Genomic DNA, 14,262 nt, shown 5'->3' on the forward strand with positions numbered 1-14,262 from the left:
CCAACACATGGAAGCAATCTAAATGTCCACTGATAGATGACTGGATCAAGAAAATGTGGTATATACACACATCGGAATATTATTCAGCCTTAAAAAAGAAGAAAATCCTGCCATTTGTGACAAGGATGAACCTAGAGGACATCACGCTAAGTGAAATAAGCCAGACACCGAAGGACAAATAATACCACTTATATACACAGTCTAAAATAGTCAAACTCATAGAAGCAGAGAATGGAATGGCAGCTGCCAGGACCTGAAGGGAGGTGGAAACAGGGAGGTGTAAGTTAAAGGGTACAAAGTTTTAGTTATGCGAGATGAATACATCCTGGAGATCCACTGTCCAGCACAGTGCCTACAGTTCACAATACTCTGTTGTATACTTAAAAATTTGCTAGATGTGTAAATAATGTTAAGTGTTTTACCACACATTAAAATAATAACAAATAACGAGGGTGGGGGAATATTTTGGAGGTGATGGATGTTAGGTGATGAGTTCTCAAGTGTATACTTATCTCCAAAGCCAGCAAGTTGTATACATTAAATACGTACAGTTTTCTGTATGTCAGTCATATCTCAATAAAGTGGGTTTTTTAAATTTTTAAATGTTTATTGTCAAATCAAACACAAAACAAATGTATATTTCAATGAATTGTTTTAAGGTGAACACTTTTATAACCATCATCCAGGTCAAGAAAGAGGCACTTGCCAGCCATTCCAGAAGCCCCTCTTTGCTCTTGATCCCAACCATGACCCTTATTCCCTTCCAATAATAACCATTATGTTAAATTTCATAGATATCAAATCCCTGTGCTTCTTTGTGGTTTATCACCCAAATGTGTATCCTTAAATCCATAGGTTAGCCTGTAAGCATTTTACTTAAAAACTTTTAAAAATGCTATCTTTGTGGTGATTTCTCAGAAGGAGAAGTGGAGTGACGGTTTCCATTTTTGCCAAATAAAAATCTTTAAAATAGAAAAGGTTATACCTCTAAGTCCTTCCCCCCCCCCCACTCATATGTGGAATTTAAGAAACAGCACAGAGGATCACAGGGGAAGGGAGAGAAAACTAAATGGGGAGAAATCAGAGAGGGAGACAAACCATGAGAGACTCTTAGCTATAGGAAACAAACAGGATTGCTGGAGGTTGGTGGGGGGAGCTGGGGGTAACTGGGTATTGGGCATTAAGGAGGGCGCTTGTTGGGATGAGCACTGGGTGTTATACACAACTGATGAATTACTGAATTCTACATCTGAAACTAAGGATGCACTATGTGTTGACTAACTGAATTTAAATAAAGTGGGTTTTTTTTTTAAGAAAATACAAAAAGTATGAAAGAAAAAGTTCCTTTAATTTCAGTGTACTTGAGTTTTGTGTTACTTTGAAATATAATTTTTCAAGGCTTACAGTTTTTTAAAAAATAAATATCAGCAGCTGGGCACTATTACTCTTTTCCATGCTTATGGCCTCTAAATTATTAATATGGCTCCGCTTTTCCCATTATCCACAAATAATCTGAAGTACCTTGAGGCTCAGAAAAACTTAGAATGAAATAGTAAAGCTTATGTGGAAAATATATGAGAACTATTTGCCTATTTAAAAAAAAAAGAGTATTATAGGAGAGCTTCAAATTCTGAACCCTATTCTCATTTCTAGGTACAGATATGGAGGGAGCAGAGGGAAGCAGGAAAGCAGAAACAGGACTGAGGAGGGGACACCCCCACCACCCCACAGCTTCATTATCCCACCGCTTATGTACAGATAGCAGTCACTAGAAAGTCCTGGCTTTGCAGGCTCTAGGCCGACCCTGTGCTAAGAATAGGAAAGACTAATGAATAGTTCGCCTACATCTGAGGCTGGAGGCCACACCGTTTTGACTTTTTATGGATGCTTGTCTAGCTTAGCCCACTACAGAGGCCCAAGGCCCAGAGGACACAGGGAGAATTAGACCTTTTAGTTGCATTGCTTAGGCCCATGGATCCTCCCATGTGAGCATAGCTCAGAGCCACCTATTTCATTTTAAGGTGAAGAAGACCCATATGTTATAGGAATGTTTTATTAATGGGTTTGGCTTGTCCCCAGCTTTCTTTCAAAAAAAATCCAATTCACAGTAGCACCCTATTTCAAGAAATGTGAATGAAACAAGACCCAGTTTAAATGTCACATCCTCTTGCTCTCCCAGTAAGGATTAGTGTCCCTTATCTGTGCTCTTCAGGTATTAAAATAGTTATATGCCATCAGATGTTAGACACAGCAGGAGGCTAAGTGTGTTACATATGCTTAATGCTTAGACAGTAAGAATTATTCTTTCTCCATTTTTAAGAACAAAACTCAGGCTAAAAGACGTCAATCCACGTGAGCGAGATTGCTCAGCTGGTAAATGGCAGAACCAAAATACAAACACAGAATGTCTGGAGTTCCTACACTACAAAATACTGCCTCTATTAAATACATCTTCTTTAAAATGGTTTCACTTGCTGATTATAAAAGTTACACATGACCATTGTAGGGAATTTACACAAATCAAGAAAATATTAAAATCAACGTGTTAACTTTCTTTACTACCACTCACATTAAACCTCAAATTGTATTTTTGATGGTTTTGTGGTATTTTTAAAACTTCCATAAAAATTGCTTCACTTGATTATTATATCGTTTGCACTTTTCTCACATCACTGAAATCTTCATGAACAGAATCTTAACTGGCTTAATAATAGTTGATCATAACTTACAGAAACTTTCCCTTCCTACTGGACACGGAGGTTTCTCCTTCTCTGCTGCTATAAATAATCCTAGGGTGAGCATCGGACAAATCTTTGTTCCCCTTTCTGATTACTCCCTTAGGACTCATCTCTTCTCTGGGAACCTTCTGCTCCACCACACGTGTCCCCTATATTATATTTAAGCCGCAGAATCCTGTCTTTCTGACCATAACTAACTGGGGCAATGCTGTATACCAGACCCAAACTGATTTATTTACTTTTGGAATTTGGAATTTTAACCTGAGAGACACACAAACTTGAGTGTTATTCCTAGCCAAGCCGCATGATTGGCAGCATTCTAGAAGGAAGGACCATTATCTCCCGCTGATGAGATCCCCAAAGCTGTTCTGGTATCTTGTTCTTCCCAAAGCCTGGCTTTTTAAGCATTCCTTTGTGTCTCCAGATTCACTCAGTATCCTCCCAATAAATACCCTTACTTGACACACTATCTCTGATTTGTTTTAGTAACTTTCAAATGAAAGAAAACTTAATGAATAAAAACTGGACAGTAATATTTCTTAAAGAGGTATTACTTGGTCAAAATAAATTTAAGGCCATTCATGCATATTGCCTCATTGTCCCCCAGAAATTTCTGAAGATTGCAAACACATGGGAAGATACTATTATATTTAATATTTTTGCCAAATTTGAAGGCAAATAATATTATTTCATTACATTTAGATGTGAATTTATTTAATTACCAATGTTTAACATTTTTCTACATTTATTTATCAACATCTGTGCCTATTCTTTATCCTTATCTATTGTGATCTAAGGAATTTATTGTTGATCTACACAAGATCTTTCTATACTGAGAACGTTAAACTTGATTAGAGGACTTTTCACATTTCGCTGTAATGATGTAATTATGTATCTGCCTCTGCTCTCCCACTACTGCCTTGTATGTATCCTAAGCTTCTGTCAGATTGAACTGCATACATTCCTTGTATTAGTCAGGATGGGCTAGCTTACGCTGCAGTAACAAATAGCCCAATATTTCCGTTGCTCAGCACACAAAAAACTGAATATTTTTGTTCAGGTCTGACAGAAGTGGGAAGATTCTAACTTTAAACACTAACTGAGCCAGGCTGGTGGTAGTTCCATCTTGACTCATGCTTCCATGAGCACTGTGGCAGGTCAGGGAATTAGGAGATTTGTGGGCTCTTTCTGCCTGGAAGTAATGCACATCCTTTCTGATTATATTTCGCTGACCAACAAGCCATGTGGCCATGACGAACTTCAAATTGGCAGGGATGTACAGTCATATCACATGCCTAGCAGGAAGTAAGAACCAGAGTATGTATGTGTGAGGATTCCTAAATGTCTACCCTCTGTACATTCTTGCCACCTCCTGGAAACCTCCTTCAGCTCCTCCACTCATGTAAATTCCACCAATCCTTCAAAGGCCATCTCAAAGCCCACATCACTCCTGAAGCTTTTTCTCATCTCCTCCAGAAGGAATTATTCTCACTCTTCCCTGAGCCACCTTAAAATCTTAACACAGGACACTCATGTCTTCCTATCTTGAATTAGTCATTTATGTACAATCTTCTTCCCTTCCACAGGATCTTGAGCTTTGTAAGGGAAAGCTCTGTATCTGATTCATGATCATATACTTCACAGGGCTTAATCCAGTACCCAATACATTAGGCTTCCCATAACTGTTGACTGAATGAAAAAAAAATGTGTAGTTCATAGCTTAGAGACTTTAATTTTGGAGTAATACTAAGATAGTAGTAACTCATTAATTGTGTCAATAAGAACTATATTTTTAAACATGCTAAGCTTAAAATTAGCATGATCCTTGACTTTCCCGAGGTCCCTTGAGTCACTGATTTATTGAGAAACATGGTAGCTATACAGTGCTTGACAAAACTGAAAAGCTCTTCCTCTTTAGGTGCACAGGCAGATGACTGGACTTCTAGAACTTTTCAGAAAGGACTTTTTTATTGATAAGTGTATCACCAATGTGGTCTTGAGTTGGTCATGGTTTTAAAGTTTTGCTACTCTTACTTTTAAATATAAATCACTCATAGTTAATCTTTTCCCATTTATTTTGATAATTTGTTTACTCAACCCTGCATAAGGCTTTTGTAATTTTATTTAGTTCTTTATGTAGACACATACATGTGTATATATGTATACATGTATAAAATGTACATATGCAATGTGTGTATGTATTTATACACATACATATGTATATATCCACACACCTCTACACTGTATGCACATAAACAAACACACATGTATACAGGGTCTTTACATTTAACATTTCTCCAGATCTGCCTATGGCAGCAGATTTTCATCATTCACTCAAATGGCAGCTCCTCAGCTTCCTTCCCTGACCACCCAGGCTAGAGAAGCATCTGACCACTCCCTAACCCCTCCCCCTTTTTAGATCATATTATTACCCGAAATTCTCTTATATATGTGCCTACTTTGTTTCACATTTATTGTTATTCTTCTCACACAATCAATCTCTTCCCACTAAAACGCACTGTCTTAAAGGCAGGGATTTTGTTTTTTAACTACTATATTGACAACAAGCAAACATTGTCTAGTATGGAGTTAAATAAATACTTTTTCAGATCAATGAATGAATGAATAAAATATTTTTTCTGGGATGACTGGGTGGATTGCAATGTCATTCACTTGTAAAGAAAGTGCAAAAGCAGAAGTAATTTCAGAGGAATGGTGAGTATATCTTTGAACACATAGAGTGTGATGTTCCTGTGTGATATTCAGATGAAGATGTCGAGTAGGAACTTGGTTTCATAGTTCTGAAGTGTAGATCAGGGGACAGAGATATGGAGGTCACTGGCTCATAGGTGATACCTGCAACTATGAGAGTGGCTGTGATTCCTGTGTGGTGTAATAGCATCAGAACAGAAAAGGACAGATTTTGGCCTCCCAGATCTTCCTCTCTCTGATGTCTGCTCCTCCCAACAGCCTCAATAGGCAGGAATCCCAGAAACCTTCTCCTCTTGACAGTGTAAATGGCCTTGCTTCTTTAAGCTCATTGGCTTCCCTATCAACAGAGACAGCTCCGAGTGCTGGCCCTGCATAGTCTATTTATCCCAGTCTGTGAGACTCATGTTCATCCCTGACGTTACAGATGTAGGAGAATCAATACATCCCACGGGGCCTTACAGAAGCAGATAGCAGACCCCACTTACTTACTCAAACACTTGCTCCCAGCCCTTCTGGCAAAATTCCCAGGAAGAAAAGACAGGGATGTGTGAAGAGTGTTTTATCAGAGATGCACAGCGGCAGCCAGCTGTCTCTCTAATGATTATTTGTATTCATACAGAGATCCGTTCAACAAAGGAGTTCAAGCTCAGAAGGAACTCCTTCTTGGTAATACACACCACAGTCCTGCAAAGTGTTTTCATAATTTACTATATCTGTGCCCTGGAGCTGTTCGAAGCACAACATGTAATTCAGAGCTTCTAAGAATAAATAAAAGTTGAATCTTGTTCTATAGTTAAGGACACTGAGTCAGAGCAACCTACTTGGTGACTCCTGAAGACCGATTCTGGCACCAAAAATCACATTCCTGCCTCCTAATTCTCATTCCATAACTTCTCCTATGTCTTTACAATGGTTTTCTAAAAACCTTAATCTCCCTTCTAAAAATTGTAATCAGCCTCAGCTCATGAACCAATATAATACCATCCAAGGATTATCCATTAAACTGAAACCAAGTGAACGTGGATTTGGTCCAAAACTATAAGCTTCTCTTCAACTTTTATACCCTATCCATTGAACACTAAATGCCAAGGTTAGACATTAGACATCATCTTATCCATAGGTTGCTTAAATTCCCTTCTACAGCTTGTTCATGGAGTGTTCATCCATTTCTTCTTGGACACCCCAGTGATGTGAAATTCACTGTCTCCTAGGCTAGTGCATTTAATTTTTAGGGAGATTAGGCAATTCCGTGTGTTGGGTTGAAATCTGCAGCAGTATATTTTGTCCTTATTAGCTTTAGTCCTGCACTCTTGAGCCACCCAGAAGTCGTCTGAAAATGCTCTTCCACTGAAGAGTGATACAGATCAATGAGAGAACTATCCACCACCCTCGTGTCCTCTCCCCATCCAATGTGAATCTCCTCCCTTCTTTCAGTATGCCCACATGTATTTTCAGTTTGCCAACTTCTGCTCTGGAGCCCGGGGCCCTAAGCAGCCCGCTCCCCCTCAGGTGCGCTCCTCCCAGCACAGAGGTGAGGTTCTGTTAGTGCTGTCCGGAACCTCTTTAGTCTTTTTGGCAGGCATATCACACTATTGATTCAGACTGAGCTTACAGCCAACTATAACAGGATGTAAACGTGTTTAACATCCTGCTGTTAAACGATGCCTCCTTTATGCTGTTCTCAGGCAGCTGATATCCTGATCCCAAGTGTAGGACTTTACATTTACTTGTGCTAAATTTCATCTCACTGAAGTTGACCCACATTTTTAGTTTGCCATTCAATAACCTCACTCAAGTCAGTAATAAAAATTACAAACAGGACAGAGTCAAGAAGAAATCCTGTGACAAGGGGACTAGCTCAACACTGATCTATTCATTAATCCTTTTGGACTCATTCAACCAGTTACTAATCCACCCGACTATACTCTCATTGGCCCACAGCCTTCACAGGCTACACGGAGGATGCTGTCAAACATGGGCTAAAATCCAGACCCACTGCATTCATCCTCAGTTGGTTGAGTAACTTTATCAACTTAGCCTCTATTTAACAGCTTAAAACCAGACTTTCATGATCAATTAAATAAGTTCAAAATATCTACTGGTCTGATAAAATTGGTCATTGGGGATCTTCTCTGATGGATGGGATCATAATTTTGGGCCTAATACTTGTTTTACGTTTATCCTTTTGCATGTGCTGACGCATGTACCATTTGCTGTCCATCATGACCCGCTGGAGACATACTGTGGAACCGTGGACCGAGCCCTGGATAGATTCTTGTGCTACAGCCCACAGCCCCATTTCTGCAGGCAGCAGCCAGAGCAGTCATCATCCCACTCTCTAATGGCAGTTAGGGTTAACTATTCCAGGGGGAGGAATGAGGAAGGGACAGGTGGGGAGAGATGGGTAGGGGGCCATGGGATCAGGTTCACAAAATTCAGAATGTGGGAGATGAAAGGAAACCAGAGATAAGGGAACAAACCAGACCATCCTGTCCTAGGTGTCAGAGGTGGGGTCTTGGTTGGTCACAGGTAGCTGTTATAACAAGAATTACTGGACCCTAAAAAGGAAGTAAGCCATTGAAGGTGTTATCACTAGTCCTTACTCAATGGTGCTATCAATAGAGATGTTAAAAAGATTTACGTTCCCTAGTTAGCTTTCTATAAAAGACAATCCCTAAAAGCCCTCAGCACCTGGGTCACTCCTGAGAGATTTTTCTGTATCCTTGCTTAATAAACTTCCATCACCTTACTCAAAAAAATAAATAAAAGTAAATAAAAATTTAAAAAATATCATTTTGTAATACTGAAATGATTCACAGTAATTTGGCCTTTTGGGTGAGATCCAGGCAGCCTTGAATGGGCTGTTTGTAAAGACACAGCTAGATGCCCCCTCAGGTTTCTGTCAGAACCCATTCTGTACCATTCTGCCTACGTTCTGGGTACATTTCACCTTTAAGTCAGCATCAGAAACCTGAAGGCTAGTAGACATTTCCTCAGTTCTCCTCGAAAATTACTTACTTGGTAGAAAAAAAGATAGCCTTGGGTTTTAACACTTTTCAAGGGCAGGAGGATGAATGATCACACAGCTGTAACTGCTGCCCTGGAAGCCATCTTGCCACTGTGCATCACGGGAATTGCCCCCAACAGCCTTCCCCAGACCCCCTGGAACACGACGAGTAAGGAGGTATATTATCCAATAGGTCATCAGGAAAATTCTCAACTATCTCTGCTAGAGATTTATTGTTTACATATTTCTTTAATGTTGTGGTTAAGGAAGCCAAGACACTCATGCCTTTGCTTCTACAAAATACTCAAGATGAGCCTACAATGATTTCCTGCAAACTACCAACTTTAAACACGTGCTAAAATATCACCCAAGCAATGGTTCCTCAGAAGATATTCCGTGGTTCCAGAACCAATCAGAACTTCCTGGAGGTCCCCCTTCCTGGTAGGGAGGTCACCACCAGCCTTTACAACAATAGTAGAGTTGCAAGGGATCCCAGAAATTCCCAGATTCCTCCTTCTTCATTTTACAGATGAGAAAATTCCCAGAGATGCTGAGTAAGCTCCCAAAGGTTCCAAAGCTAGATAAACACAGAGCCAGAACAAGAATTAAGGACTTTTGACTCAGAGTCCAATGTCCTTCTTACTGCTCCAAAGAAGAGTGATGGGACAAAAGAAAGGAAGAGGTGCAATGTTCCTGACCATGCAAGAAATCTCCAGAACCATGATTTCTTGTACCTCATTTCCATGAGAAAGGAAGAATGGGAGGGCATCTCTGATCAACTTCCTCTTCACCTAGAACTAGGGGTAATGGTCACGTGCATCCCTGCTCACCATTGCTGGATTACTGGTAACTAAACATCAACATCCTTTTGACTCAGGGTGGTCCCTTCCATAGCACTGGTGAGAATGGAGCAGACTGCTTGCAAACTCTGCCATTTCCATCTTTCTTGCCCAGTGTGTGCTACTAGCAAAACTCCCCAAGTTTTAGCTTGTCTCCAGTGTGTTAGCTGCTTGCACTTCTTTACTTTGTACCCTCATAAAAAGAGAACTCCAAGCCTTAGAAGTCTATTTTATTTTTCAAAAACAGCACCACAAAAAGCCTTTCATTCTTCTTTAGGAAACTGGAAAGTTGCCTTTAATCATTTAACTATCAGAGAATTCACAGGCTGAGGTAATAGATAAGAGAAGAACAAGGAACCATTCAGCAATTCAACCAGATAAACGGAGGAAGAGGGTCCTCCAGCCTGGTTCCAGGAAGAAATGCCAGATACAAAACCCTAAACTCCCACAGAATGAGGAGCCTGAAAGTCTCGTGATAGTCAACCCAAAGGGACCAACTTAAAATTCAGACAACTGAGGGCAACCTGGTCTTCCTAAACAAAGATCCCCAAACCAGACCAATCATCGAGGTCATCCTAGATGTTTTTTCACAAGTTTCATTTCCAGAAGTGGATTCCAGCATGTGTATTTTATCAAAGTACGTAACTTTATCTTATGTAGTCAGCTTGAAATCATCTAGAGATGATGAGCTAGAATCTGGCTGATTTTACTTTACTTAGAATCTTGTATCTCTTGCAATATAAATATCTGTAATAACAAGGAGATAATAATGACTTTCATGTAAAACATTCTGACATGGAAAAAACAGGGAGAACTTTGTATATGCAAAGGGTATTTTCCAGAAAAAACTTTAGCAGGGAGTACTATGGCAGACTCAGTTCTCTAGAAAGACAAACCAATCCTACCTATTTCTGCAGAAAAAGACTTGAACAACTGTTGAACACTAAAAATATGACAGTATACATCGTGTGTAGCGGCTCTCCAATATTCAAGGATTTTACTCAATATAAAATCTGGGGGAAATGGATCTATTTTCTCAAAGGCACTGACTTGTGTCCATGGAGAGAGGGGCTTTCCTTACATCGAGTTACACTCTATCTCATGGATTCTCAGATGCTGTAACTGAGGACATGTCAGAAGCTCAGGGCAAAGGCAGTAGAGTGGAGACATTATTTATTACACTCATATCCCACTTTTCCCTGGCCATACAATTAGACAACATTTTCTACCTTGCTTTGCAATTAGATGTAGCCTTTGATGAGTTCAGGCCAACAAAATGTGGGTGACAGGAGTCACTTCTAGGCAGTACAAAACCTGGTAAAGAAAATCTAGCAGTGAAATCAAGGCCTAGGAGGTGACAGAGCCAGAGTAGGGAAGGCTGGATTCCTGAGTCCACGTGTAGACAGGAACCCTGCCCTACACCTGCCGCCAGTTAGACTTTACCTCAGGAAGAAATAAACCTCCAGTGTGTCAGCCACTGGTATTTTGGGATTACTGGTTCTAGCAGTTAGCCTTCTGTGTCTCCTCCAGAAACCAGGACAGAAAGTGGGCTGCTGGCATGGTGAAAGCCGCAAATGTGCGGTGTTGCTTTAGCGGTCAGATAGCAGACAGGATGGAAATAAAGAAAGCAAGCTAGAGTGTTAGAAAGCCTCGGTACTCTCTAGCCAAACATTGCTTAAGTTTCATCTGCAGTAACAGAAGGACCACATGCTTCTGAGCCTGAAGCTTTGAGGAAAGCAGTTGGAAAGACCTAGAGGGAAAAGCATGTTGATTACTCTTAAGTACCTTCAGTACAGGAGCTTAGGCAAAAAAGGAGTGCTCTTCATGCAGAGATTGAAGGGAATGGAAAAAGCACAAAGATCAAGAGTCTTACAGATTTGGAAGAGTCGACTGGACTGTCCTACAAGTAGTAAGAGCTAAGACTGGACAGGATCCTGAGCCACAGAGGTCTACTAAGACTTCCTGCTCACACGTTGGCTTTGGAGCAAAGATCAGCATAAGGGAGTATCTTGGTATCCAAGCCTATTGCTTCAGTGAGCTTCAAGTTAGCTCCCAGGAAGCTGAGAGAGGGAACATAAGGATGAAGGAATAGAGAGAAATCAGGCCGGAGCGCTGTGTCTAGGGAAGAATCTGAGTGTGGTTACTTATTAGAAGCAAACAGGTCAGAAGCCTACTGAGTCCCTGAGTCAATTATGTTGCCAAACTAATCACAGGCTTGCGCTAATGAGAATTCTGATTGTTTAAGGCTTAAAAACATTCCTGAGCCCCTGAACTTACGTGAGCAGGAAGCGGGCTGTGAAAGCTGTAAATCTTTCAGGGAGAATATATTGCTTTGTGCACACTTCAGATGTAACCGTGGAGGAAAACAGAAGGAAGAAACTTCCAGTGGGTGGATCAAGGGTCGTGAAGAATGGGGGACACAGCACAGACTCGGTCTGACCGAGTCACTTCCTCCGCTGTTGGGGAAGGGCTCTTCAAAATGTCTGGCTAGAAGATTTCAGAAGTATAGTGGAGCAGTGACTGCCTTCCGTCTCCCATTCTGCCCCTTTTTAAATAAACATTTTAAGTTGTATATTGCTTGACCATTGCCAATTGAGAGAAAATGTGGTGCCATGGAGGGGTGAGGAGTGGGAAATGATAATTTGTTTTTTTCTTTTTTTTTAATAATAATTTTTTATTATGTTATGTTAGTCACCATACAGTATATCCTTAGTTTTTGATGTAATGTTCCATGATTCATTATTTGCATATAACACCCAGCGCACCATGCAATATGTGCCCTCCTTAATACCCATCGCCGGCCTATCCCAATCCCCCAACCCCCTCCCCTCTGAAGCCCTCAGTTTGTTTCCCAGAGTCCACAGTCTCTCATGGTTCATTTGTTTTTTTTTCACTTTGGAGGTCACCAGAAGCTCCATATCCAAGCCTAATTAGGACTTTGGATTCCCCAGACGTCCTGGACTTTGAACTGAATGTAGGAACTGGCTGGAACTTAGGGTTGTCTCCCTTGGGTAAGGGAAAAATGGGTTCTATATATGGAAGAAAGAGTGAAATTAATATCTAGTGACCAGAAGATAGACTGTGGCATAGACTATCTGGCCACAAAATCTACTTTCCTGCTGTGACTCAACCAAACTCCTTCTCCAGTCTCTTCTGCATGTGGTCAAGTTCTGGAGGTTAGGAATAGGAGCAGAAGTGATATGTCCACTCCCAGGCCTGGATCATGACCAGTCCCAATGTGCCAGTCCCAGTGTGTCCTTTCCCCTCATTTGCTAGCTGTAGGCAGAGGAGTCAACAGAAGGCTCCAGAACTGGCAAGAAGGAAGGAGCGTAAGTCCCTAAAGGCAGAAGTTCCGCTTCCAGCCATCCACCAACACTGACAGCCTTGACGTGAGCAGAATAAACTTCTGTGTGGAACCACTGAAATCTGCGGTTGTTTCTTCCAGTAACAAGCCTTCCCTTACTCATACAGGGGGGCAGGGTGCCAACCACTCATACTTAAAGCATCTTTAATTCAAGGAGGACCCAGAGCCATGGACTTCTGAAGTAAATATCTATTCTCTCTCTTCCTGTGAGTCAAACACTGAATCACAGGACGAGAAGAATCCTGTTGTGTAATAAAGCAGGCCTGATTCTAAATCCACAGGCTATCACAGATTAGCTGCTTGTTGCTGGGCAAGCCATCAAGTCGCTCTGAACTAGCTACCTCCTAGAGTTGATGGGAGGATGAAATGAGGAAATGTGAAGGCACTTAGCACAATTCCTGGCACAGGGTAGGTGCCCAGTAAGTGTTCGCTTCTTCTTTCTATAATAATAATCAATGTTTCTTGAGCTCTTACTCTGTGTAAAGTGCTCTAAGCACCTTTAATAGCTTTCTGTAACTGTATTTGGAACTACATAGAAAAAGCAGTGTAGCTGTGTGTCTGGTCCTGACTGATGTACTCAGGGAAAGCGCAACAGAAGCATGTCCCTCAGGTCTCCATTTTCTCCTCTGTGATATTCGCTGAAATGGCCTCCCCATCCCACTCAACGGACACACACTCGGGAGGGACAGTAACAATTTCCATGCCTCCTTTTGGGTGACCTGGGAACAGTGGTTCAGAAATCCAAGTGTAAACCACTCAACAGAGCATTAAAGCTAGAAGTTCTCGTCACTGGTCATGCCTTTAGCACACCCGGAAGCAGAGTGTACCTTCTGGAGTGTGGGGTCGCCGCAGCAGGAGGAGATCCATCCAGGAGCTGAGAGCTGCACTGAGCATCAGGGACACAGCTCCTGCCCGGCCACTGGCACACAGCCTGCATGGCCAACTGGCGGGTTTCCAGCCTATTCAGGAGATACCTGTCCTCTCCTCTCTTGCTGCTCCTATTCTTTTAGTAGTAACCTTACTGTGTACCATTGTCAACATCACGTGAAGGCTTATTAAGTCTTGACCCTTTGGTATTTTGTTTTCTATTTTGGTTTTCTTATCCTTTCCTAATCCAATATCAACTTTCAGCTAAACCTTTTCCTTAGTATCAAAGTCAGCAGCAGCAGGGGCGAAGCTTAGCTGAATATAATAGATACAATTAAATTGATAGTCCAACCTTCAGGATATATTATTACAGACCACTACCCCCTACACACACGCACACACACTTTATATCTACTGTGTCTCCCAGCGTGATTTTCAATTTACAAGTGATCCAATTCAAATTTTCTTTTTTTAAAATAATTTTTTAAAGATTTTATTTATTTACTTGAGAGAGAGAAAGTGAGAGAGGAGCACAAGCAAGGAGAAGCAGACTCCCAGCTGAGCAGGGAGCCTGATGCAGGACTCCGATTCTAGAACCCCAGGATCATGACCTGAGTCTAAGGCAGATGCTTAACCAACTGAGCTACCCAGGTGCCCCCAATTCAAATTTTCAAGTGATTTAAACTGTTCCTCTTCATTTCCCATAAGTTAGTTCTTATTCAAGCTTCTCAAATG

The sequence above is a fragment of the Ursus americanus genome, chromosome 4 (assembly GCF_024610735.1).
Source record: "Ursus americanus isolate L20-20 chromosome 4, mUrsAme1.1.p, whole genome shotgun sequence".
Taxonomy (NCBI): domain Eukaryota; kingdom Metazoa; phylum Chordata; class Mammalia; order Carnivora; family Ursidae; genus Ursus; species Ursus americanus.